Source organism: Artibeus jamaicensis, unplaced genomic scaffold, assembly GCF_021234435.1.
Source record: "Artibeus jamaicensis isolate MK-2021 breed Jamaican fruit bat unplaced genomic scaffold, CSHL_Jam_final contig_76, whole genome shotgun sequence".
In the NCBI taxonomy this organism is placed as follows: domain Eukaryota; kingdom Metazoa; phylum Chordata; class Mammalia; order Chiroptera; family Phyllostomidae; genus Artibeus; species Artibeus jamaicensis.
In genome coordinates this window covers 21,079,001-21,101,763 of record NW_026521954.1, presented here as the reverse complement: position 1 = coordinate 21,101,763, position 22,763 = coordinate 21,079,001, and the positions used below count along the sequence as shown (strand labels likewise).

At 39.4% G+C, this 22,763-nt stretch overlaps 1 long non-coding RNA gene across 1 annotated transcript in view; it reads left to right on the top strand.

Annotated features, from left to right (window-relative positions):
• The window catches only part of LOC119035555 (uncharacterized), a 49,375-nt gene extending 27,226 nt beyond the window's left edge, over positions 1–22,149 (top strand). Inside the window, exons 3-4 of the long non-coding RNA XR_005079827.2 lie at positions 20,114–20,296; positions 21,398–22,149. This is a non-coding gene — a long non-coding RNA (uncharacterized LOC119035555). The remainder of the gene's footprint in view (positions 1–20,113; positions 20,297–21,397) is intronic.
• The last annotated feature ends 614 nt before the right edge of the window (positions 22,150–22,763 follow it).

Here is a 22,763-nt window from a genome sequence, read left to right as displayed (position 1 = left end):
ATTTTCCAAAGCCAACAGTGGCCAGTGGAGTCCTCTCAGGCACTAAATTTCCTTCCTTTTTCTTTTACCTGGTCATTATATCAGGCCTATCTGGATAACCCAGGACAATTCTTCCATCTCAAGATTTTTAACTTAATCACATCTAAAAAGTCCCTTTTGCTATGTAAGCTATTATATTGATGGATTCTGGGGATTAAGACACCTATACCTTTGGGTCACCATCATTCTGCCTGTTACCCCAACTACCTGATTTCAGTAGTATTAAGACAGTATTTGTCAATATATTTCAAAATTTAAAATGTGTGTATTTTAATTCATCAATTTCGTTTCTGGCGATTTAGCCTGCAGAAATATTTAACACATGTTGATAATGATATTTACTAAGAAGTTAATTGCAGCATTAACTGTGTATTTACACATTTACTATTTATCTATCTTTGCTGATATGTAAATTCTTAAGGGAATGAATTTTGCTAGTTCATTGTTTTATCTGAAGCTCTTTGGATGGTGCTTGAATTTACTAGGAACATAACAAATATTTGCAGAATGAGTAAATGAGTGAATACAGTCTTTAAAAAGAATGAAGAATAACTATGCACACTGAGATAAAAAATGTCTAAGAGGGACTATTATATGAATAAAAGGGTAAGATGAATGTGCAAATAACATATTTCTTGAATAACAATTTATAATATAATATATTTTATCTTTCTATGTATATGTATGCATATATACATGTCTATGCACAAATACATTCAGAGAACATCATGAAGGATATATACTACAGTAATATTAGCTGTGGTTTATTTTTCACTTTTGCTGTGCTGTGGTTAGTTAAATATTTGTATTATAACTAAAACTTTTCTTAATTTTATCATTTAAAAAAACAACACCATGATATATAATCCAGCAAGTCCATTCCTAACTATATAACCAAAAGAAATGAGTAAAAATACCCACAAAAAAATTTTGCAAAATTGTCTTAGGTCTGCTAGTCATAACTAAAAGTTGGAAAGAACCCAAATGTCCATAAATAGGGAAATGGGTAAACACACTGTAGAACAGTTAGCTAATGGAATACCAATAAAAAATAAATCACTAATACATATAACCATATGGACAATTCTCAAAAATATGTTATGTAAAAGAAGACAGACGCAAAAGGTTACCTATTTTATAATGCAATTTATATAAACTTTAAGAACAAACAGAACTAATCAATGATGAAAATCAGAATAATGATTGCTTTTGGGGAGAAGTGAATGAAAAGGCAGACAGGAACTTTTGGACTACCGTGTTCTATATCCTAACCAGGTGAGGCTACCCGGGTGTACACATTTGCAAAAAATGCATTAAGCTGCACAATTATGTTTCAGTGCAGGTAAATTATGCCTCAATAAATTACTGTGAGCATTTAAAAAATTGCTATGGCATACAAATTCAGCCTTACTGATTTCCTCATTTCAGTACTTATGAGTAGAATAGTCAACAATCTGCACTTCCCTTTTTGCCTTGCATTTATCTTACTGGGTTCCACTTGTGGTCCCTTTATACTCCTCCTCACAAAGAAAGAGAGCAGCTAGTGATGATCCATAAGCAAATTCCTTCACATACATAAAATGTGCAGGAAGTCTCTGGAATTATACGAGTTTGAGAAAGAGAGCATTTTGGTCTAATGTAAGCAGTTCAATGTAACACAATGCCTTATGTCTAGGGAATATATTAGCAAAAATTACTTTTTACTACAAAGCACTAGGACTTCAAGAAATTCTTTATAATTCACCAAAATGGTAACAGAGAGTGTTACATTTTGTTGTTGCTGCTGCATTTTCCAGAAACCACACACCTTACATTGAATGAATCTATAATTGTTGGACAATTTCTTTTTTCCAGTTGAACAGCACTTTCGAGACTGTGTTTTCCTGAGAGGTCATGAAAAGAAAATTGGAAATACCACATATCCGCTGACATGGCACAGAAGAGTCCTTTCTTTTGCATTTTCCTTTTACCTCTGAATAAAGGGAAAAGGCTCTTTACAGACCAAAATGCTTCCTTTGGGTTCTCTCCTCTGAATGGAAACCATTTATTCCATAATTGGAGACAACGTGTCTTAGAAATAAAGGCTAAGGTCAGAGGTAGTTGTTTTGTTATTTTGTGGATGTGAGAAGTCTATTGATTCCTCAATATAAATAAAATATTAATACACATCTTAAAAACACTAAATATTCTAGTTTTATATTCTCTTAATATATTATCCCCTCTTAAGAGAAATATTTGAAGGAAATTGCTCCCTCCTTTTTCCTGTTTCATCTCAAATAGGAGAATTTACTCCAAATATTTCCATTTACTTGAATTTTTGCCTTACAGGCCATTGATACATGAAGTTTCTCTCAACCTAAAGGAGAACTGTATTGTGTTGTCAACTGTACAACTGTATTGTGTATCGTGTTTTGTGGGTTTGGTACTACACTTATTGTCCAAATGGCAAGCCTCACTTATGACCTTGTGCCTAGCAGGCATTTCTTCCTTCTCTCATTGTTTGGGAGCCTAGTTTTATTAGGCCCACTAAAGTCAATGAAAGTTTAACAAAAGCCAGGATCTGGGCACAGGAACAATCCTTCAATTTTAATTAGTTCCTAAGATGTCTTTCTTTATTTCAGGAAGAGCTCAATGCCCTTTAATGCAAATGGAAATCTCATAATGAACTTATTGGGAAATCTCCTTGTGGAAGTATCTGTTAGTTCATATAATTTGGGAATCTTACTCCTTTCTTTTCTTCTTTCAACTACTAAGTCACATTGCTCACAACCAACTTCCTCATGAATTCTTGTTCTCATTGACTCTTTTCTTCTTGAGATAGCTTATGTACAATTTTATGTTTATTTGTAATAGTTTCTGATTCTGTATTTTATTATATTTATAACTTTATGTAATACATTGTTATAAAATGTGGAGAGGGAAGTAATCATTTTGTTTAAGAAATCAAGGGAAATCACAAAATACCTCAGAAAAAGGTCAGAGAAAAATGATGAATCATAAATTGCATATAAATAAGTAAAATTGGAAACAATTTTTAAATGATTTTGAGAAATGAGAGTATATAGGAACACAGATACATAACTTTATGGATTTGAATTTGTAGAGTAAGTTAATATTTTTTAGCAAACTATAAACTACCAATATTCAAAAAGAAGAAATGTGAATAATCTAAAAAGATAGATGAAAATATTCCAATTAAAAGAAAATCATACTCTAACTCTTCACTAAATTTTTTTACCTTAAAATAAAAGATACTTCCAAGGTTTGTTTGAGGTTCTAAATGGCATATGGGAGTTCCCCAACTTGTTTTAGAAATAAAGCATAAGCTTGATATCAAAACCCCAGAAACATAACACTAAGATTGAAACACATATTAATTTTAACTGTAAATATAAATGTTAAAACTTGAAAAAATAGCCAATGGAATCCCCCCAAATATCTAAAGAATAATATACTTTTACCAAGGTTACAGAAACACCCAGTACCAGAAAAATCTGTGCTATAATTCATTATGGCAAATAATATCAAAGAAGAAAAAAGATAGGACGCTATTAATAAAACAAACATTATTGGCACAAAAACACTATACACAAGTTAGAAATAGAGTAATACCATTTACCACAAGAATAACTATTTTCCAATAGTGAACATCAAATTAAATGAGGACATGCTCAAAGGTTCTCTCATTAGGTAATCATAGGACGGAGATGTCAGATATTACATGATTTTGGAGGTGTTAGCTAACGCAACAAAAGTAGATAAAGACTATCAGTATAAATGTCAGGAAGTAAAACAATTTCCAGTTGAATATTGTCTGATTGAAGACTTTAGAAAGGAAATAAAGGGGGAAGGAAGGGAGGGAAGAAGAAAGGAAGGGAGAGGAGAAAAGCCCTTGGAAAATGAAATCAAGTACTAGAATTAATAAAGTAAGTTGGTAAGTATACATAATTATTTCCCCCTATACTAGTAATATCCAGTTAGAAAAATAAAATGAAAAAACCCCATTTACAATAAATATAACCTACAAGCAGCAAAGAATTAATTTAACAAGAAAATTGTGCAGTCTATGAAAACAACCAAAAGATTTTTGTTGGATATAAAATAAGAGCTGAACTAGTGGAGAGAAACTATTTGTTCCTCTATACAAATAACTAGTACCATATAAATGTGAATCATTCCAAAAAATGACGAACATATACAATTTTAATTAGAATGTTATTTCATGTTGATTACAACAACTTTTAAATCGTATATAGCAATAAATATCTTAAAATGAGAAAAAGACAAAGTAGGCTACTAAAGACAGCACGATTCCGTCCTTCCCAGATATTAGAACTGTGTATAAAGCACATAACTAAAACCATATGGATATGAGAATAACCAGATCAGTCAAAGAAAAAGAATATATAAAGTTCAGAAATGTGTGGGAACTGGTATTTAATATATGTGAAGATAGCATTTCAGTTCTATGGAAAGATAATATTTTCTTAACAAATAGTGCAAGTATAACCGATAAGTCATATGGAATGAAACACAATTAGGAGTATATAAAACATCCCCAATAGGTTAATATTTAAGTATTTTTAAAATCTCAAGTATTAGAAGAGAAATTTGGAGGATATTTATAAACCTTTCAGGGAAAGAAATGTTCTAAGAAATTAAAGAAATTCAGAATATGTCGAAAACAAATTTTAATATAGTGAATTTATGTATTTTAAAAGTCTGAAGCCTGAAAACAATATTTTAAATATATGAGAGTTGTTCTTAATCTGCAAATAGCACCTTGAAGCCAAAAAGAATTATACTAATAATTTAATAAAAATCTGAGTAAGATATTTAAAAAGGTAGTTCTCAGAAGATGAAACTGCCAAGCATCAACATACATAAAAAGCTGGTCAACCTCTCTTGTGAAATTACTTGAGAAACTGCAGATTAAATCAAATAACCCAGAATAGGTGAGGATGTGAAGACACAGGCCGTCCTGTCTCCATTAGCTAGAGAGTGAATTGTTTACATTAGAAGAATAAAAGCTTTTCGTAAACTGAAAAGAAGTCCCATTTTAAGTGAATCCTGCCACACTGGATGAATTTCCTATTCTACTAAATAATCTATAAATTCTAGAAAGTTATGCAAGCATTTGACAACTTCTTATTTCCTTAAACAAACAATCAAATAAATGTTTCAAATAAGACAGGAAAATGGACTTTCAAACGCATCCAAAGCCTTGCAAGAATCATGTAAATAGACATTGTCAGTAGTTATAATTCAGCCAAAAGCTGAGGCAAGACATCCTCAGGGGACTGGAGAGCCAAGCCAGGCTTCTCACTTTGGCCTTCAGCCTTGGCCTGTGACTTGTACAGGCATCTACAAGGAGTGGAGTTCTGGGAGTCAGAACGAGCTGGATGGGAGACTCACGTCTGCCCTCTCAATGGGGAAATAATAATGGCTTCTATTTCACACCAGCGTTTCAAATTTAAAAGAAGATGATGTACACATATAAAAATACATATATCATATACATTTAGATATACATAATCTCACAAATGATAATATTCAACACACATCCTATGGAGACACAGTTCTAAGGGCTTTATGAATATTAATTTTTAATACTTTCTGGAAATACCCTATGAGGTACTTTTGTCATCTCTATCTACAAATGAGGAAACTGAGGCACAGCAATACAAAAAAATTTCCCCAAGGTCCATGGTCGCCAAAACCCGAAGCTGGAATTTGGTGCCGGATTATACACTTACACAGTACACTGTGTTGCTTTACTTGCTGGGCTTATAGTTGCTTTCCTTACAACCAGGTCAGCAAATGGCTTTCAATTAATTATAACTAGCAAAACAGCAGCTTCCTAACTGACACAAAACAACATTCACTGCATTTTGCAGAAACCACAATCTGAAAAGACTTATGTTTTCTACTTAGGAAAATATCTTTTTTTTTATCATCAGCTCTCTGTTTACTAATTGAGATTTTATTCTCTCTGTAAGCTATCCCAGCTTTCATAGTCAGAGTAGTTTTTCCCTTCTGAGGGAAAATCTGCTAAATTTTAAATCTATCTTTCCCCCACATATAAATTCCAAACCATGCCATCCAGGTTGAAGGTATTGCTGTTGAGCCATTCTGAGGGCCTCTGTGAGCTTACATTTATTACTGATTTCCGCTGGCAGAAGGGCACCTTGGGTGTTGCATGCATTCTGTGGAAAAGGAGAATGATGCTCATATGGCTTTGTAAAACACAAAGCTTTCAGGAGAGCAGGCCGACCCTCAGCCCCGGGTTTTGTCTGTTTGTTTCTTTTAATTCAATTCATTAACTCACCACTGCATGGAGCATGTGATTTGTCTGCAGAAATCTGGTTGGCAAAGTCCTTCAGGAGCACCCCTTTCCAGAGGCATGAGGCAGAACTGTGGAGACACTTTCAGCAACTCAAGGAGCAAATAGCCAGCTTAGAGCTCATTGCTGCCCTTCCTCCCCTGTTTGGCGAATTTTCTACTCATTAGTCACTTTCTCCTGAGGATAAATAAGATCAGAGGGAAGATCAAGCTGAAATCAGTCAATTACATCTACTTGTCAGCGACTGAAAGGGAGGGGTGAAGTCCTGGTGGGCGAGGATTCAGAGACAACTGGAAGGATTATCTGTGAATTTCAATTACCCTCGTACTTCCTCAGTCTATTAGCATGAATAATTGAGATCTAGGAAACATAAGTGCTGGAACTTGATGGTACCTTAAGAATAATCTTGCCCAATCTCTTTTGTTTATAGATGAAGGACTACAGGCATAGGACTAGACAATCCTTTGCTCACTGACAGACAGCTTGCTAGGGGCACACCTGGTGACCCCAGATATTTGCCTTCTTCTACCTTGTAGTTCCACAAAAACCAAAAATATCAACAGCCCCAAACCCCAGCAAATCTCGGTTAGTAGCAGTACCATTTCATTTAAAATGACCCATGGGTTACTTTATTATATTATAGGTAAAGTCTCAAAAAGAGCAGGGTCTGATGGGAAAATTCCCAGGTATCAGAAGGTCTAGGTCTAATCATGGCTTACTGTTCTAGTAGCTCTGTGATCTTGGGCAAATGCCCTTCTTTGGGCTTTTGTTTTCTCACTGACAAGACAGGGAGCATTAGCTCTGTCTTGACTATCTCTCTAGGTTTTGGAGAGAGTCAGAGAATATAAACAGTAACAAATTAGTGGTGAGAGTGGGGAGCTGTCTATACCCCAGATGGAAGGCTAAATATTCAACATCCATCATCTCTTAATCCTCATGACAGCTTTATGACTCAGGTGATGTTGACGATTTAGAAGCTAAAGTTCAGACAGGTTAAATAATATGTTCAAGATCACATGGATAATCACATGGGAAGTAATTTATTAACTCTAAAGTAGATCACAATTTCTGCTGTGTGGTGGGGGGAGAGACAGAGAGAGAGAGAGAGAGAGAGAGGTCTCCCTCCTTCCGTGCAAAGACAAGTTATGTTCACTACTGGGGACCCTACGCTCACCTTGCAGTCTACATTCTGGTTGACCAAAGTGAAGGCAGCACTTTGAGAAGCTGTTGAGGATGTGCCTTCTCAAGATAAATGAGTCAGATAGAGCGTGGACAATCTGGGAGGCTAAGCCCATACTTTTGGACTGTAGTCCAAGGAAACAGCTAACTGTGGAAGATCTGGGGAAGAGGGGTCTTAGCCAAGGTACCATTTATGAAATATCAGTTAGCTATCAGAACCTAAGACGAATGGACCTGTGGGAGTACTATAAATACATAAATATTGTTTTTGAAAGCCTTGCAGTGTTAGAACCCTTGCAGGATTCTTTGTCTGCCTTTGACCCATTTTCATGTGAGACTTCAGAGAACAGAGGAGAGGCAGCTGGGGTGGAATTTTCTTGTCTAAATAACTATTTGTCAATAGCATTTTTTCTAGGAAATGATTCACATGCCGTAGAATGTTAGAAATGGGAAAGACATCAAAAATAAAGCCCCACAATCAACTGTAACTGTGAGAAGGGGTTTTTAAATGACTCCTCCCGGGTAACCCAGCCTGACCCTTAAACTCACAGCCAGAAGAACTTCTGATAAGAACCCAGCTTTGTAACAGGATTTAAGATTGCTCACTCTTGTCCCTAGATTCATGTATTCAGGTATTCCCCCACCAAGTTCATTGCCTTCTAATTGGGAGTGGAAACTTCTAAGGGTGAGGATGATACAGTCTCTGCCTCCAATGGGGGTAATATGTAGCGTGGCAGTGGTCATGCATACTGCATCTAGCTGGCTAGACAACCGCATCTAGCTGGCAACCTTCTGGCTGAAAGGTAAATGGAAAATGCTCTCCAGTTTTGTAAACAGAATTTCCTTGAAACACAATCATGACCATTTGTCTACATAATGTCTACATCTACTTTCAAGTTACCGTGTGAAAGATGAGTGTTGTGACAGGTATAACCTGTGTAGCCCTTCACAGCAAGTTTGCAGAGCCCTGCTCTAGAAGTCCATCTATACTAGGAGCTCTTACACCCAGGCTACCCAGTAGAATCATCTAAGGAGCTTTTAAAACATATGGATGCTTAATCTATCCAGAAAGATCCAAATTCAATGGGAGGTTGAGATGTGGTATTTCTTTGGTGATGTACCTTTAGGACGCCAATGTACAATCTGGGTAGAGAAAGACTCTTCTAGATCTAGAAAGTGATAGCTTGGAAGTGACTTGAGGTAAGAAGAGTATGTACCCATCACAGAGAAAGGGGGTGAGTGTTTTCTGAGAGACAGAGAGAGAGAGAGAGGGAGAGAGAGAGAGAAGAATACAAGCGAAGACCTGGAGCAGAGCTACAGATCCTGGAGACCTACAGCCTGTCTGGAGAACTTCTGGTAGCTCCAGAGAAGGAAGCTGGCTAGTAGGTGGTGGGGCGGAGGATAAAAACAGGGGCCAGACCATGAAAGTTCTTGTAAATCTTGTTAAAAACTGTTGGAGTTTATCTTAAAGAGAAAAGCACGCACTGTGTGTGAGTAAAGGGTTTTAAGCAGGCAGAGTAACATGGTTGAATTTACGTTATAATAATGTTAGTGGCTATATGTATGGGATCCAGACTGCAGGTAAATGGGGAGGGCAGGGGCAGCTGGGCAGCAGTAGTAGAATGTTATAAGGAAGTGGGGGGTGGGGAATGAAGAAACCAGTGAAGGACTCCGTTATAACTCTGTTATAACCTTTCATTGTTCATGCAAGTCCAAGTACAGAAGTCAGTACCCTGACTTTTTTGTATCGGTGCGTGGACTTGCCAGGGTTCACCAGCTTCCTCCGCTCCCTGATCCTATCTGAGCAAGTCTCACTCCCACACTCCATGCTGAGCTGCTCCAGGGGCTGTCCAAGTTCCTGGCCACCTTGTCCCTTTCCTTCCATCTCTGTATACCTAGCAGAGCACTTTTGCATATAGAAGGTGCTGAGGAGAAATCCATTAAACAACAAACCTCTCTTTTCAAGTGAGGAAAGTGAGAGGCACACAAACACCTGGCCACCAGCTGCAGAGCTCGGAGCGACACCAGTGTGGTGTGACTCAGGCAACAGAGACATCTTCCGGGGGCGGCGGGAAGCTGTCTACCTTCGCTAACGCACAGGTCAGAAGGCCAGGGCTCTGCTCCAGCCTCTGCCACCTTCCCAGCTACCACCCCTTCTACCCTTATGTCTTGAGAAGAACTCCTGGGTGGCTGTGCATTTCAGCTGGACAGGGCCCGTGTCAGCAGGGTGTCAAGGCACCTGGCACCCACTGATGCTCACCTCTCACTGGGAACAACTTAGCAATAATTCTCAGCAAGTGTCTTCTATCCCATTTTTCTTTTTTCTCTGCTACCTCATGTTTTCTGACATTGCCATTTACATTTGTGCCTTAGGAACAAGATCCAAGATGGAGAACTCCTTTTTGTCTTATTGAGTATTTCACATCCTGCTTTCTATTGACAATGAATCAAACAGGGTTGTGTTTGAACAAATAATTGTGCTTGTCCCTTATGAGCTCTAATTTCCTGGTACTAAAGCCTGCATGAAGAAAACAGTATCATTTGGGCTATTTTTAGAGAAAGGAGCTAGATCGCCTCTCTCTCTCTCCCTTTATTATTTTTTTCCTTGGGAAGATCTTAAAACACAGTGAACTTTGGTTAGTTCAACTGAGGCCTTGTAATTTTTTTCTCTGGTGGTGCACATAGCCAGTGCTTAATTTAGAGTGATTCACAAAGCAGGGGGACAATAATGCGAAGTTCATGCTGTTAGGAACGATCACTCTGCTTGAAGACATATGTAGCCACAGAAGGCTGAACAGATCACAGCAGCTTAAGGCGCTGGGAGATAAAAGGGACGGCTTTGCTGATCAGAACCCCAGAGACTGCTGGCCGCCTGCGCACGCCCACCTGACTGCTTTCACGAACTGTTCTTTCTCCCCGCTTCTTTTTCTTCCTTCCTTCCTTCCTTCCTTCCTTCCTTCCTTCCTTCCTTCCTTCCTTCCTTCCTTCCTTCCTTCCTTCCTTCCTTCCTCCCTCCCTCCCTTCCTTCCTTCCTTCTTTCCTTCCTTTTTTTATTCTCCTTCCCTTCCTTTAAAAATAATTTATTAGTAAAACACGTGAATTTATGGCAGGAGAAGGAAATGGGAGAGGGCAAGATGTGTTGATTCAAACCTCACAGACATGGCTACCATTTCGCCCCCTTGATGCATGAAGCTAACAGATCCTGTTCTTCTGCTTGATTCTGACACTGACCATCATTAAAACAAAAAGTTCGCGTGAACTCAGGATGCTATGTGGTGTTGTGGAAAGAATCAACACCCTGAATCTGTGGCCAGACACAGGTGCATACATTCACTCTGACCCTTCAGCATCTGTGGACATTGAACTTCGTTTTCTGTGGATAATAATCCTACAGATTCCAGTGGGAAATAATCCCTAACTTGGGGGTTTTGGAAAGATTAAATAGCATCATAAGGATTAAGTGCCAAATGCAGTTATTGTATCAATGGGTACCGAACAACCTAGTTCCCTTATAGTTTTCATTCATTGCTGCAGAATCTCAGGAAACTCATTTAAACACTTGGAGTCTCAACTTTAAAAAGGGCTGAGTTGACAGTGTCCAGAGGGGAGAGGGGAGAAAATTTCAGGGGAAAAGGGGAGGGTTTACAGGAACAAGTATAAAGGACACATGGTCAAAAACTAGGGGGGCTAGTAATGGGAGGGAATTGGGGGGTGCTGGGTAGGTGGGCTGGGATGGGAGTAAAAAACAGAAAACTGTACTTAAAGAACAATTAAAATTTTAATTAAAATAATGAAATAAAACTAAAAATAAAGTGTACAATAATTAAAAAGGGCTAAGAATGTGCACATGATAAGACATTTAAAAGGATTAAATTAAGTAACATTAAATTGCTCATAATTTGTGAGGGGCTACATACATGTGATATGTGGAGTTGTTACAGACTTTGTCACTCTATGTAATTTATGTCAGTCAGCAACACAAAAGCACCTTCATGGACAGACTATGCATTATATGTCAAACACTGTACTAGGAAATTTAAAAAATATATATGTTCTTTAATTATTACAACCACCATGTTCAGGATTTAAGATCATTTTTACTGTGTGGAAAGTGGAACTGGGTCGTTAGTTCTGGGTTAGATGGCAGCCAACATTTATTCTGCACTTATGACATGCTGGCCCCTGCTGTAAAGGCTTTAGTGTATTAGTTTATGTATTGTTCTCACCAACCTTGTGGTGTGGGTACAGTTATCCCTACAGATTAGGAGACCAAAGCACAGAGGTTCTCAGTCACTAGTCCAAGGTTATCCAACCAGTAAGTGATAAAATAAGAACGCAGGTATTCTGACTGTACAGCCTGGAGTCTCTTTCATAATGTTATATGACAAAGTGCTAAACTGGTTACAAGAGTTTATTCCTTGGGCTCCTAACCACACTTTTCACTTGAAATTAACTCATGAGACTATTTCATAAGATACAATATTATTTCTATTCATTGCATTGTTTCCAAAGACAATGAATACATTGTTCAAATAAAGCCTGTTGAGAAAAATGGTCCTGTTACTATGGAGATCACCAATTTGTCACCTTTAGTAAATATTGATCTTTTTATTGAATTTATTGGGGTGACATTGTTTAATGAAATTATATAGGTTTCGGCTGTACGATTCTATGGTGCATCATCTGTATGTGGTATTGTGTGCTTCCCACCCCAAATCAAGTCTCCTTCCATCACCGCTGATCCGCTTTGTCCTCTTCTATCTCCCCTTGGCCACCTTCCCCTCTTCTAATCACCATACTATTGTCTGCGCTTATGAGGGTTTTTTTTTCTTTGCTTAATCCCTTCACCTTTAACACCCGGCCACCAAACCCATTCCCCTCTGACAGTTGTTGGTTTGCTCTCTGTATCTATGAATCTGTTTCTGTTTTGTGTATTAGTTTATTTTGTTCATTAGGTTCCACATATGAGTAAGATAACAGGATACTTGTCTTTCTCTGACTAGCTTATTTCACTCAGCACAGTGTTCTCCCGGTCCATCCATGCTGTTGCAAAAAGTAAAATCTCCTTCTGGTTTGTGGCTGAGTTGGATTCCATTGTGTAAATGCACCAGAGATTTCTTATTTGCTCATCTAATGATAGACATTTCAGGGGGTTGCAGATCTTGGCTATATTGTAAACAGTGCTGCAATAAACATAGCAGTGCATTTTTCTTTCAGATAAGTGTTTTGGCTTTCTTAGGGCATATTCCCAGTAGTGGAATTGCTGGGTCATAAGGCAGTTCTGTTTTTAATTTTTTGAGGTGCCTCCACGCTGCTTCCCGCAGTGGCTGCAGCACTCACTCTGCTTTCCCACCAACAGTGCTCAAGGCTCCCTTTTCGCTACATTCTTGCCAATGTTTGATACACCACATTAACAAAATGAATAGTGAAAACCACATGATAGAAACCGTATCGACAGATGCAGAGAAAGTGTTTGATAAAATCCAGCACCCATTTATGATAAAAAGAAAAACACCTTTCAGGAAAGTGGAAACAGAGGACACATACCTCAATGTAATAAAGGCCATACATGACAAACCCAGAGCCAATATTGTACTCAAAGGGCAAAATCTAAAAGCATTGCCTTTAAGATCAGAAACAAGACGGGAATGTCTGCTTTCGTCACTCTCACTCTGGCATAGTACTGGAAGTCCTAGCCACATGAACCAGACAAGAAGAACTGAAACGCATTCAAACTGGAAAAGAAGAAGTAACACTGTCACTATTTGCAGATGAGATGATATTGTATGTGAAGAGCCCTAAAGATTCCACCAAGAAACTATTAGAACTGATAAATTCAGCAAGATACAAGAAAAAAATACCCAGAGATCTGTTGTATTTTTAGATCCATGTTTGGTGTGAGTAGCAGAGATCTTTGAAGAAAGAAAGAAAACAATCTCATTCACAATTGCTTCAAAAAGAATAAGACATCACTCTTAAGTTGCATCTGTAATCTGGGTGTGTACACTTAATATATTTAGTTATTAATATATCTGTACTCCCATAAAGCTCATCTACTGCTTAATGATTTCTCTCCTCAGAATGCAGCCACCAAAAGACCTTCTAGTCCAAAATCTAGAAATAATTAAAAAGTGGAGTTAAATCATCACTGCCATGGGCTTGTACTCACAGTCTCTGAGAGCCTCCAAAGCGCTAAGAGCCCAGAGGGCTAGAGCATCCCCCTCTTTCTACACTTGCGCTTCCCAATACATACTATGCTTCTTCAGCAAGTATCTCCTAGCCCTTCCTTAATAGTGTGAATTCATCTCATCTCTGTTGTCTCTACCCAGCATGTCATCAACACCATAGCTGCCGAAGAATCAGCACAACATAAATAAAGCAAGAGCAAGAGATGACGAAAAGTTGTGAAAACACAAGGAAATGTTTACCTCTGGTGTGTGTATGTGTGTGCATGTGTTGTACATATACATATACTTTATCCATATATGCAGTTTATGTGCATACATAAGCAAATTCATATACATATACAATGAAGAATTAGTGTCACTTGTAAGAAGATAAAATATATATATATTTGTCATAAACATTTAATAGATTAAAAACCAAGGTTTTATGATATCAAGAATTCATACCATGTAACTAGAGTGTACTCTCCATTTCCTGAAACTACACTCAGCTTACCAATTTTCTCTATCACGTCTGGGTTGTTCATGGGTTGGACATGTCTGAGGATCATGTCTGTATGATACTGTATGTGTGTGCTTTCTGGTGGGAGGAGCTCACAGGAGCAACAGGCCTGCTCCTCAGCCGGGTGGAAATCTCAGTCCTTCACCGGCAGCAAATAGGGAGGCCAGGGCTGTCTGCCTGGGAAATCCTGTGTCAGCAAAGGATTACAGAAAGCCGGTGGGACACAGTTCATTCTGCTTTTCCCTTTTAGCTACCTCCTCCCCTTTGCCTAGAACAGATTTTCCTCTGGCTTTGAAGGATGCTAATGGAGCATTATTAGTCCAGGAAGCAAATTGCCCTGGAGAATCGTAATGACTTCTCTGCAGGGTGACATCAAACCAGACCATTTAAGAATAATGGGGTTTTAGTTCCTGTAGAGAGTCGGATTTGGGAGATAAATAGCAAGTGAAAGTCCCATGACATGTAAGAGAGAAAAGAAAGACAAGCTTTTGGATTTCTTTGGTTGCTGAAATCGTGTGTGGGGCCACTCCAAACATCTCCCTCACATGTGAGATTTGAAGAAGGAAATGAAATATTTAAGAGTGGCTTAAGCTTTTCCTCAGGCTACTCACTCTCCCACTGGCTGTAGGATATAAAAGACTCCACAGAAAACAAACAAACAAAATACTTTTCTATAAACTGAATGCCTTTATTCTCATAGCCATTTTTTTCTAGAAATCTTTAAACTGGCTGTGTTTTCTACTCAATAAAACAAATGCCAAAAAAATCAAGTTAGAGAAAGATTGTCGGGTGTCCAAAATGTGATTATTTTTAAACCATTAGGAAAACACATTTGAAATTCTTGAGACTTTCTTAATATGACCTGTCAAACAAGGGACAAACCAGTGTGTGTGGCCTTTAGGATACAATGACAGCGTGAGGACTGCTGCACATTTAAGGATCATGTCCCCATAGGAAGTCTAAGATGGAAATGTGCTGAGTTCATGTCTTTGTTCATATAGCCAAGAACTGGATAAAGATGTCAGATTGATGGTCCAGGTCCTAGAGGAAAAGAGAGAGCCCCAGAGAGTGTGGGGGAAGGGGAAGGGAGTGGAGAGAGAAGGAGAGAGAAGAGAGAAGAGAAGGAGGAAGGAAGAGGGAGAGGAAGAAGAGGAGAAGAAAAAGGAAGAGGAGGAGGAAGAGGGGAGGAGAAAGAGAGAGTTAGAGAGAATGAACAAAAGGCTTGAACTAAGGCAGACCTGGGGATAGCTAAGACACCACATCTTCTCCATGTTCGGTGTGAGCAGCAGAGATCTTTGAAGTCCCACAGACCACCACACCTGCAATTCCTCGTAATGTACTAACTGCATGAACTTGTCAAGTCACAGAACATCTCTGATGTACCATTTTTTAATCTGTCAATCTTGAGAATCTATCAGAGGATTTAAAAAGATGATGTTTAATATAGCATTTGGCATATGTTAATAAATAATGAGATCTGGCATAGACACTCAGCTTTTTTAATGGAATGAATATTATTAAACCTTTTGATATCCATAAATAACTTCCATCCCCCCACACATAAAAGTATGTGATGTTAGGATTTAACTTTATGTCTGTTTGACTTCAAAGTTCAAGTTCTTCTCAGAAGATGCTTCTACAGGTGCTGAGTTTGAGTCCCAGACACATAATCTTTACTTTCTGACCTTTGCAAGTATTTCAATTTTGTGGAATCATTTGTTTATCTGTAAATAGAAATAGCAAAAGTAAAGTGTCTATCTTTGTTGAGAAGTACTTGATAAATCTGTCAGATTTGATCTAATAGCCCTCCATTTTGCCAAGCCTCCATGTTGACCATCACTTTTAATAATCAATTTCATTCTAAAACAACAAAATACAATGTTAACATACAGAAAGGAAAATACAGTAGATCCCTAACCAGCAACATCTAGATTTCATATTCTAATGAAGTCAGCATTATTGATAAAGCTGGGGACTGGGGATGTGGCCAGGAACCAAATAGACAAATAACTCTATTTGTCAAGCCCTTTTGGGCTTGGTATTTGACTGGCACATATTAATGTGCTGTATTTGCTTCAGACATTTTTAAAGAAATGATATCTTACAGATATAGCTGGATTCACTTTTCCATACCACGTTCTCTCCTTCCACCTCTGAGAGCCTCTTGAGATAGAGGTGCACCCCTGATTTTGAGTCATAGTATGGGGGGTTCAATCCTCCTTCATTAAACTTGGTAGTCTGTCTTTCTTTTACATTGACTTTCTAAGACAAGCAAACAACCAGGGATGCTGCAAACAAACCTCCAGGAATTCAGGAACTGCCCCTCTAGAGTTCTAAAAATCAAAGGCATGGATCCATGTGAGAGATATTATGAACTGTAAAATATTCCCCAAATGCTATTGGTCACTCCTTAGGTGCTACCACACGTTACTGGGACCATACTTCACAGGAGAGCCTCAGTATTTTCTCTACTATCAGGTACGCCTTGACCAACTCTCAGAAAGCTCTACAGTTCCCCACCAGAGGCCACGGCCAGAGGGCCACGGCCAGAGGTTCTCGGCTCGCTCCTCGTGTGGCATCTGGCCTCAAGTACAGCATATGTCTCAGGGCAGATCAGGGAAGCTGGCTTTCCAAGAGCTGTCAAATGTGTCAGGTGATGCAAGCCAGGGTGCTAATGGGAGTCGGGGCTAAATTCTCTGAGAGGCAGACTTTACCAGTGTGGGACAGGAAACAGAAGGGGACTGGAGGATGGATTCTTGTTTGGCTCATGGCTTCTGTGCGTGTCTGAGGCACAGACCTTCTGCATGCTGCCTGGAGGTGTAGCGTTCCTTGTGCTGAGTGCTGGCTGTGTTGCTTCTTGGAGTGGGGCCAGCTGGTATTTGTTTCCCATCCTTCCCTGCTTCTCTCTGCCTGCCCTGCGGTTACACCTCCTAAAGGAAATATCAGCGTGCTTGCTTCACCTTAGGCCTTTCCTAGGAAATCTGGGCTAATCATTCTCTTCCCCCACATCCTTTTCTTCATTTCCCTAATTTAAAATGCCTGCAAAGTGACAGAGAGTTGAGGAAGGTCTCAAAACCACTCAGATGGGAGCACCGAATATTCCCAAACACCCTCACATGCCTGATGATGGTGTTTCGAATAGGCTGGTGTGCCAGAAAATGCAATTAGGGTATCCATATCTGAAAAAAAGTAAACTGAGGAAGGAATGATACAGAAGAATAACAAAAATAGCTTCACCCTTTCTTGCTCATATTCTACTCAAAAGGAAGAATGTGTGGCAAGTGGGGTGTGCTAAAGTGAAAGTGAACATTTCTTGCTTTTTCTTTCATTAACGTGCTGGTTTCTGTCTATAATTGTCCTTGGTGAACACTATTAAAGATTGTCTCTTGCTTTATTTTCTTCTCCAGCTGCCCTGGCCCTGGTTCTGGTAGTCAATGGTTTTTTCCTGCACTGTTACAGCAGCTTCCAAAAGGATTTCCTTCTCCTCTCTCCTGGCCAGGACCTCTTCCACACTGCAGCCAGGGTCTACTGGTCAGCTCAGACCGAAATAACAGAACAGCACGTATTGGGGACTTAAACAACAGATATCTATTTCCCATAGTTCTGGAGGCTGAGAATTTCAAGATCAATATGATGGCTGATTAGATTCCTGGTGAGGACGATCTTTCTGGCTTGTAGACAACCAGCTTCTATCTGTTTGCTTACATGGGCTTTTGGGGGGCACATTTTGGAGAGAGGCAAGTCACTAGTGTATCTTCTTCTAGAGACACTGATCATATTGAATCAGAGCTCTACCCTTATGAATGCATTTAACCATCATGCCTTCCATAGATGCCCTTTCTCCAAATATAGCCACACAGAGAGTTAGAACTTCAACGTAAGAATTTCAGGGGGACATTTAGTTAATTACATTTTATCCATGGGAACCTTCCCAAGTTCATGTCCTTTTTACATGCCAGATACATCTATTTCATCCCAGTAGCCCCCAAAGTCTTAATTCATTTCCTTATCAGTTCTAAATTCTGAAATGCAAAGTCCCATCTAAATATCACTAAATCAGGTATGAGTGAGACTCAAAGTAAGATTCTACCTGAAGCAAATTTCCCTTCAGTTATGACCCTGTGAAACCAGACAAGTTATGTGTTTTCAAAATACAATACTAGGCCTGAGATAAAACATTCTAAAAGGCAGAAACTAAAAGAAAGAAAGGAATAAAGTGTCCTAGGCAAATTCAAAACCTATTGGCAAATTCTAGTAGTTCTTAAGGACTCAAAATAATTCTCTTTGCTTTGATGTTTAGCCCTCCAAGACCATTGAGTTGGCAGCATCACCTCTATGGTTTCTGGGGATGCCCTCACCGATGTCATGAAGGGTTGGCCAAGCCCCTATGACAATGAGTGGCTTTTTCCCTTAGGCACTGGGCAGTAGCATTCTGACCCTCAAAACCAAAGAGGCCTTTCCCTTTGAAACCAAAGAGGAACTGTTAGTGTAGGTTGTTAGATATTAATAAGGGAAGAAAGCAAGGGAATCGGGCCTTATTAAGCATAATCACCTGGGGAGCATGAGCCTGCTTGCTTCACCAAAAAGTTATTTATACACACTCCCCAGAGAACCACAAGTCCATTCCCTGCAGATCACTGAGGGAAGAGACAGAAGAATAAAGAGGGAAGTGCACATACGCACAGTGAAAGTTAAAATGGTGCAAACAGTGGTGTCAAAATAGCAACGAAATGGATTCATTGGTCAGGAGGCAGACCCATCAGATGCCCGTGAGACCTTGGGAAGTTGGCTGGTTATTTTGGAAAAGCACCTGGGCATTCCCAAGCCCAAGATAATCTGAGGGAACTAACCCTCTCTCTCCCTCGCCCAGGAACACATGCAACCACGCAGGTCTACTAGCAGTATGGGCCTGTGGCAGGCTTCATGGTTTTCAAAGGACTAAGCTTTAATACGAACCAGAAACTCTGGACTCCGGCCTTTGTTTTGGCCTTAATAAAGACAAAATTGGACTTTTTTCCATGGTGGAACAGAGAGAAATGAGAAACTGATAACCCAGGGGCATCCTTCTATTTCCACCCCAATAAATCCTACCACACTGCAGCCTCCCATGCGTGGGCCTGTGAAACGCTTCTCTCGTGATCCTGCGGAAGAGGCTCACTTCCACCCACAACACTCTCTCAATATTTAGTGAAAATGTTTTTAGTTCATCATCTTTAATGAGTTTCAGATGACTTTTCAAAGAAACGACTTTTTTACAATTACATACACTAGTGTAGATAACATTTGACTAAATAGCATGTGATTGAACATATGAAATTCGCATGAAGTACAATTGTCATAAACAATATGGGGAACAAATACATACAACACTTCAAGGATTAGAAATACAAATTGGTAGCTACAATATAGTTATGGGGGTGTGAAAAAGAACAGAAAATATCGTCAGTGATATTGTAATAACAATGCAAGGTGCCAGGCAGGTATCTGAAATATCACAGGAAATGCTTTGTAGTGTAAACGATTGTCTAACTGCTATACTGTGCACAAGAAACTAATAGTTTATATTAAGTACAAACTATAATTTAAAAATAAAATAAAAAAGAAGTATACAACTCAAGCAACTAAAGCAAAGTAATATGATATATTATGCAGTTGTCTAACTGAGCCAAGAAATTCATGTTGTAGATGGGCATATAAAATCAGGAGGAGGCAAACACATTTAATTCAGATAAATGTATAACTCATTCTCCCGCCCAGATCCAATCAGGCAGTTTCAGAACTGGGCCAGGATTTCCTCCCACATTTGTACATAAAACACAATTCTGCCACCAGCTGCTCACCAACATTTTGTTTTCTCCTCCACAGACAACAAAACGACAAAACAGATCAGCAGAGGGTGATCTGCCAGCATAACCAATGAGATGCAACCCCCTCCAACCGGCCTGTCATCACGAAGCCGTTCTCTGTTTCTAAAATAAGCCCTGAAATCACTGCCTTCCTGCATCTGCACTTCTTCCTCAGAAAGAGAGATGTTCTCCCAACTCACAGGTGCCTGGGAGTGTGGAAGGAAGGGGACTGAGGGGGCGGGCATGTGTCAGGGTGAAGGACAAGAAGGCAGTTATCCAAGCTTAGAGAGGAGAGGTTTCTAGACTTTCCATACTCCCAGTATAAGAGTGTTTAGTTCTTAGGTATCAGGAGTGTTTAGGAATACAGTCACCCTGCCTGGGAATCCACCTTTTGTTACATCAGTTGCTGTACTTTATTCTTCAATTGTATTCATGTTCCTTCTGACCTGACATCATCCTGCCTGTCTTGCCCCTCACCTCCAATACTCGATAAGAGCTTACCAAGCATAAGATGCTTTACATGCAGGCAAGGGGAAGGAGATGGTATTTCAAAGCCAAACTGGCGGTAGCTGCTTCTGTCCTTCAGAGAGGAGGCACAATAGTGACAACACAGATGTTACTACCCCCTCCCTTGACAGAGATGGGGTGGAGAGGTAGGTGAGGCAGAAGGAAAGGAAAGGAAATGTGGAGTCTCTGCCAGATCTACATGCTTCCGAAGGGCGAGCCCAGGGCAAGATGGTCCATCACATCCCAGAGCACATTAATGAGAGAAAGAATTAAGCTCTTTTAAAAATTTATTTTAATGTTTTCAATTAAATTTATTGGGGGTAATTTATATGGTTAATAAGATTATATAGGTCTCAAGTGTATAATTCTGTGATATATCATCTGTATGCTGCCGAGTGTGCCCACCAGGCAGAGTGAAATCTCCTTCTTTCACTGTATATTCGACCCCTTTTACTCTTCACTAACACTTCACCCCCCCTTTGGTAACACCATACTCTTATCTGTGCCTGCGAGATATATACAATGGAACACTACTCAGCCACAGGAAAAGATGAAATACTGCCATTTGTGATATACGGATGGATCTTAAGAAAATCATATGAAGCAAAATAGGTGATGGAGAGTCAGATATCTCCACTGGGCTGTCGAGAAGAAGGCGGCCCTAGCACTCAATGCCCACTGTGATGCTGGCTGATGAATCCCTCTCTGTTGCCAAATTTCCAGTAGGGAAGGCCTTATAAAAGTCCTTTGAGTTGCTTTCGAAATACTAAAATGTAGACCTGCATTTTCTACCTAGGAAATTTAAATATAGAACAAGGTGAGCACATAGAAGATGGTGAAAAGATACACAAGTGGAAGGTTTCTGGAAGAGTATGTGAACTTGAGAACTTCAGCATCCTAAGAATTTGCAGACATTGGCGAGGAGGAAGAGTCTTGGACTACCTACACGTCATGAAATGGTGTGTTTGAAGCCAATTGTCCTGTTGAGATCGTACAAGAGGAGGTCACTGTAGCTGACACCAGGATTACATAAATTTGAGACACCTCATTCACTTTACAGATAATTTTCTAATGTAAAATGCATACGTCTTTTAAAAAGACAAATGAATCAAAAATGGTATTATTAAAATAAATTATGACATGCATATAAGATGGAGTGTCATTAAAATATAGGAAGGACATTATTGTCATCTTCCCGAAGTTGTCATAGGGCATGGCCGAGCAGGAGTGACTATGGGCCCTGTCAGGGCGTCAGCCCAGGTGTCACTGACCGGTGTGGAGTCCTTGCCTCATGGCAGCAGAACAGCTGTCAGCTCAGCCCGAGTTGCCTGGAGGTGGTGAGCAAGGTCCCAGGGTCCTGTCTGAGTATTTGGGCCAGGTAGGGAGGGCCTTGAACTGAGCAAACTCCTAGATACCGGGCTGGGACAGTTTGTGCAGCCCTTACTATATAAATGCACATATTGTATAACAATACATTTATCAATGTATTAAAAATACTTCTTATTAATAGTGGGCTTTGAAATAATTTTATTTTTTGTTTTGGTTACTCTATGCTACTAGTCTTCCTATGTGATCATTTATTTCTATGTTTTTTTTAAAGATTTTATTTACTTAGTTTTACAAGGAGGGGAAGGGAGGGATAAAGAGAGGGAGAGAAACATCAATGTGTGGTTGCCTCTTGTGCGCCCCCTACTGGGAGCCTGGCCTACAACCCAGACAGGTACCCTGACTGGGAATCAAACCAGGAACCCTTTGGTTGGCAGGCCGGCACTCAATCCACTGAACCACAATAGCCAGGTCTACTTACTTCTATGTTTTGAAAAGTATAAATGTATGTTAAAAATAACATACCTTTGGGTGCAGTTTGGGGGGTCCGATGTGTAACAAGTGACCATTGGACTCTGGGAGATCTAGACATATGGTGGGGTGGTGGAGGGACATCAGTGTACATGTCCCCATTGCCTGCTTATCATTTTTGGCATTTGTCAAATAGAGACAAGTATCCAAACACTTCTTAAAACACTGTTATTCCGAGACAGATCTGCTGCCAGAAAATCACAGTTGCATTTCCATTTCTGCAAAGAGAAGAGAAATTATGCGATGAAGTGTTCAGGTTGGGCATACCAAAGGAAGCCCAGCAAATGAATTATGGGCCATTCTCC